General features: G+C 42.7%; 1 long non-coding RNA gene across 1 annotated transcript; it reads right to left on the reverse strand.

Annotated features, from left to right (window-relative positions):
• Positions 1-551: 551 nt before the first annotated feature.
• Positions 552-4,904, reverse strand: LOC132343675 (uncharacterized). Its single transcript, XR_009492632.1, has 2 exons — positions 4,266-4,904; positions 552-1,412 (listed from the first exon to the last, which is right to left on the reverse strand). It is a non-coding gene; the product is annotated as an uncharacterized lncRNA (long non-coding RNA).
• Positions 4,905-5,544: the final 640 nt, after the last annotated feature.

Raw genomic sequence — 5,544 nt, forward strand, 5'->3', positions numbered from 1 at the left:
TCCTAGCATGTGAGATGAGTGCAATTGTGTGGTAGTTTGAACATTCTTTGGCATTACCCTTCTTTGGACTGGAATGAAATCTGATGTTTTCTAGTCCTGTGGCCACTGCTGAGTTTTCCAAATTTGCTGGCATATTGAGTGCAGCACTTTCACAGCATCATCTTTTAGGATTTGAAATAACTCAACTGAAATTCCATCACCTTCACTAGCTTTGTTTGTAGTGATGCGTCCTAAGGCCCACTTGACTTCACATTCCAGGATGTCTGGCTCTAGGTGAGTGATCACACCATTGTGGTTATCTGGGTCATGAAGATCTTTTTTGTATAGTTCTTCTGTGTGTTCTTGCCACCTCTTCTTAATATCTTTGGCCCATATAATTTCTGTCTTTTATTGTGCCCATCCTTGCATGAAATGTTCCCTTGGTATCTCTAATTTTCTTGAAGAGATCTCTAGTCTTTCCCATTTGCCGGAGCCAGCCAGCAAAGTCGATCAGGTCCCGAGAATGTGCACGGCGGGGCTAAGAAAGAAACTAAAGCAAGAGACTACAAAGATGGGGTCGAGAGGTTCAGACACGTCACCACGAAGGGACGCAGTCTGACACCAACTTTATTCAACATCTCATATTTATACAGAAAAGCGTGAGAGAGACGAAACAGTTGACATTTTTTCTTGGTTAGCCTATACATCTTACAAACAGTCACAAGAAGTCTTGAGAGCATGGGAATGGCTCCCTGTTATTATTTCTTACACCAGATAACATTTCTCTGTGCGTGAGAAGTTTGCACAGAACTCCAGGTGCCTGCAGTAAATAAGCGCCTAATCTCTGGGGTGGCGGGACAGAGAGCTATGTTTGCAAGCAAACCCTCAAGGACTGAGGCAGCTCCCAGAGCTGTGTCCTTCAGACAAAGGACCCCGTTCTCACGGGCAGCTCCCTGCATCTCCCCCTTTCTTTTTATATAGGCGCACGCTTATGTTCCTTTAACCGCAGACCATTTCCATAGATGGAAGCCTTTATGATCCATAGATCATCAATCAGTTTTTTAATTAAACAAGGTGCAAGAAATAAAACAGTTTTATTAGTGTATGTGGGAATGGACTGACCCTCCCAGCCCACAGGTTGGAGAAGGGGAGGGTCAGGAAAATAAGCCCAGTAAGCATTTGAATATTCTTCAGAGTGTGCAGTGTTAATCTGATTTAAGATAATTAATAAGGTTATCAGGAAGCTTAAAGGCGATATCGGATCGCCCTGCACCACAACACGATTCTGTGCCTCTCGCATCAATGCCTGAAGTTGTTGCCGAGATGGTAATTCATCATGCTCTTGAATTGTCAATCTCCTCATCTGATTTGCTAGAGACTGTCTCCGCCGTGCGTACCAACCTTTCCGGCAGCCAGCGCGGCGCTTCGGCATCCTGTGGGAAAACACAAACATGCCCTCGTCCCCAGATTAGTACTGGATCTGGTCCATACCATTTTCCCACAAGTGGGTCTTTCCAAAAGACTTTAGGTCTTATTGTTTGTGCATCAAAGTTCCAAAATCGCTGTGCTGCTGAACGGCCACTTATATCCAATTGTAAAAAATTTAGAACAAATAAAGCATGGTTTAGAGAGTTGGAGGGGGTATTGGGATACAATTCCCCCTTCTTTAGTTTTTGCAATTGATGTTTGAGAGTTTGATGTGCTCGTTCAATAATTCCTTGACCTTGAGGATTATAAGGGATACCTGTTTTATGTGAGATAGACAATTGCATACAAAATAATTGAAAATTTTTTCCAGTGTATCCTGGACCATTGTCTGTTTTTATGGTTTTAGGGGTTCCCATAACAGCAAAACATTTAATGCAATGAGCTATACAATGTTTGCTAGCTTCTCCGGATTATAGAGAGGCATGTAAAAAGCCAGAGAAGGTGTCAATAGTAACATGAACAAATTTTTGTTTACCAAATTCAGGAATATGGGTAACATCCATTTGCCATATATCGTTTGGCAACAATCCTCGAGGATTAACTCCATAGTGGGGGACGCTAAAAAATTGAGGACATGTTTGACATTGCTTAACAATCTGTCTGGCAGCTTCTCGAGTAATGCCAAATTGAAGTCTTAAGCTATTGCTGTTTTGATGGTGTAAGCTGTGGGAAGTTTTTGCCATTTGTTCCAGTGAAGGAAATATCATACGTGTAGCTTCATCAGCCAAAGCATTGCCTCGTGCTAAAGGTCCAGGAAGTCCAGAGTGAGCACGAATATGACCAAAATAGCATTTATTAACTCTGGAGCAAATTAAATGTTGTATATCACGAAAAAGAGTTTGGATAGTAGAATTCAGGGTACCAATAAATGGAACAGTCTCAATAGTGTTTAAGGCTCTTATGACATATTGACTGTCAGAATATAAATTAAATGGAGCAGAAATTTGTAATAAAGCCTGAAAAACGGCAAATAGTTCTACTTCTTGAGCAGACTTATAATTAGTATGCCAGGTGGTAGTATTGTCCTGTATAATCAAACTAGCTATTCCATTAGAAGAGCCATCAGTAAATACAGTTAGGGCGTCGGCAAGGGGCTGAGAAACAATGATTTTTGGGAAGAGAAATTGGTGATAATGAGCAAATTGCAAAATTTTATCTGAGGGATAATGATTATCAAGCCGTCCACTAAAACCAGCTAAGGCAATAACCCTTGTAATGTCGTGGCCAAAGTTATGCCTTGAACGTACGAAGGGCTGATATCGGCACAAATTCGTACATAATCGGATAAGCTCCCTTTTTCCTGTAAGGTCTCAGGGCAGCTTGACAAGCCAAATTGGCATTCTCATAAGCAAGCTGTTCAGTCAACACCATCCCCGCCTGCTCATCCCCTATCATTTTACCAATTGTCTCAAGCAGGCGGGCAACAAAATCCTGATATGGCTCATCTGGCCCCTGGCGAATTTTAGATAAATCTTCAGTCTTTTTATCAGAATTTGGAAGCTTTTTCCATGCTTGTAGAGCCGCAGCACTAATCTGAGGGTAGGCTCCAGGTAAATAATTAAGTTGACTATTAGTGTCTCGATATTCTCCCTCTCCCACCATCATTTCATAAGTGGTGTTCAGTCCCTGTCGCCGATTGATATCGGCTGTGATCCCACATTGCTCAGCAAACTCAGATTTCCATAGTAAATAATCTCCTCCAGATAAACAAGCTCGAGCAACCTGTTTCCAATCATTAGGTGGCAGATTTTGATTTCCTAAAGTGTCTATAATAGCCTGAGTAAACGGCGCAGTCGGGCCATATTGTGCACAAGCCATTTTTAACTCTTTCAGTTGCTTAAAGGGCAGCGGCTCATAATACCTCTGCTGTTGAGCATTTTCAAACACTGGATAGATTCCTGAAAACCCGGGAATATGTTCTCCTTCTTCATTAGCTCGCTTAATTGCTTGTTGAAGAGGAGATAATAATATCTCACTTTTAATTTTTATGTTTTCACCGGGCAAAGAAGCAGGGATAGATATAAGCTCTCGCGGTTCTACGAAAGGCGGAGGTGGATCGAGTCCAGCAAGAACCGAGGGAGGATATGCTGGAGGCGCAGGCTGGCTGGAGTGGGAGTCTCCCTGTGCATCCTTTTTTACTGCTATAACAATCTTCTGAATTAAATTCTCCAGCTGTTCTTCAGAAAGCCCTGAATGCTTTAATTCCCCTTTTCCTGGGGGGGATTCCATGTTAACCATCATCTCCCAAGGCATATCCTCTCTATGGTACTGAGCTGCTTGTTCATTTAACTCTTTCTGTTCATCAGAGCTTAACACATCATCACTCCCTCCAGCCTTATAAGCTGTTCCCTCAGGCACAGCATAAAGCGGCTCAGGTGGAGGGGCAGAAGGCTCTGTAACTTCGGGTCCTGTGGAATCCCTGAGAGCCGTTTGAATTTTATGTCCCTCATGTTCAGGATCCAGGCAGTCTCTTATGAGAGTCCACAAAGAAAAAGCATCCACAGGAACACGATTGGGACCATGTAAGGAATAATATGTCTGCAATTGTTTTCCTACTTTTTTCCAAGTTTCCAGACTAACTGTTCCTTCCTCTGGAAACCAAGGACAAACCTCTTCAATAAAAAGTAAAAACTTTTCTAGCTGTAACTTATTTACATGAATTCCCCTACCTTTTAACATCGTTTTCAACATATGTACAAATAACTGGCGGCTATTGCCTTGTCCCATGATTTATTACTCTCGACAATCACCCTCCCTGCCCTTTACTTTTAATTACTTAGGAATTCCTCTTTACTTACCTCAATCTTGGCGGGCAGCGGCCGTCGTCGCACTCCGATTCTCATGTCCCTGTTCGGGCGCCACCTGCCGGAGCCAGCCAGCAAAGTCGATCAGGTCCCGAGAACGTGCACGGCGGGGCTAAGAAAGAAACTAAAGCAAGAGACTACAAAGATGGGGTCGAGAGGTTCAGACACGTCACCACGAAGGGACGCAGTCTGACACCAACTTTATTCAACATCTCATATTTATACAGAAAAGCGTGAGAAAGACAAAACAGTTGACATTTTTTCTTGGTTAGCCTATACATCTTACAAACAGTCACAAGAAGTCTTGAGAGCATGGGAATGGCTCCCTGTTATTATTTCTTACACCAGATAACATTTCTCTGTGCGTGAGAAGTTTGCACAGAACTCCAGGTGCCTGCAGTAAATAAGCGCCTAATCTCTGGGGTGGCGGGACAGAGAGCTATGTTTGCAAGCAAACCCTCAAGGACTGAGGCAGCTCCCAGAGCTGTGTCCTTCAGACAAAGGACCCCGTTCTCACGGGCAGCTCCCCGCACCCATTCTATTGTTTTCCTCTATTTCTTTGCATTGATTAATGAGGAAAGCTTCCTTATCACTACATGCCATTCTTTGGAACTCTGCATTCAAATGGGTATATCTTCCCTTTTTTCCTTTGGCTTTAGCTTCTCTTCTTTTCTCAGCTATTTGTAGGCCTCCTCAGACAACCATTTTGCCTTTTTGCATTTCATTTTCTTGGGGATGGTCTTAATCACTGCCTCCTGTACAATGTCATGAACCTCAGTCCATAGTTCTTCAGGCACTCTGTCTATCTGATCTAATTCCTTGAAGCTACTTGTCACCTGCACTGTATAATCATAAGGGATTTGATTTAGGTCATACCTGAATGGTCTAGTGGTTTTCCCTACTTTCTTCAATTTAAGTCTGAATTTGGCAATAAGAAATTCATGATCTGAGCCACAGTCAGCTCCTGGCCTTGTTTTTGCTGACTGTATAGAGCCTCTTCATCTTTGGCTGCAAAGAATATAATCAATCTGATCTCGGTATTGACCATCTGGTGATGTCCATGTGTAGTATTTTTCTTGTGTTGTTGGGAAAGGGTGTTTGCTATGACCAGCACATTCTCTTGGCAAAACACTATTAGCCTTTGCCCTGCTTCATTCTGTACTCTAAGGCCAAATTTGCCTGTTACAGATATCTCTTGACTTCCTACTTTTGCGTTCCAGTCCCCTGTGATGAAAAGGACATCTTTTTTTGGGTGTTAGTTCTAGAAGGTCTT

This window comes from Bos taurus, chromosome 23 (genome assembly GCF_002263795.3).
Source record: "Bos taurus isolate L1 Dominette 01449 registration number 42190680 breed Hereford chromosome 23, ARS-UCD2.0, whole genome shotgun sequence".
NCBI classification, from domain to species: Eukaryota; Metazoa; Chordata; class Mammalia; order Artiodactyla; family Bovidae; genus Bos; species Bos taurus.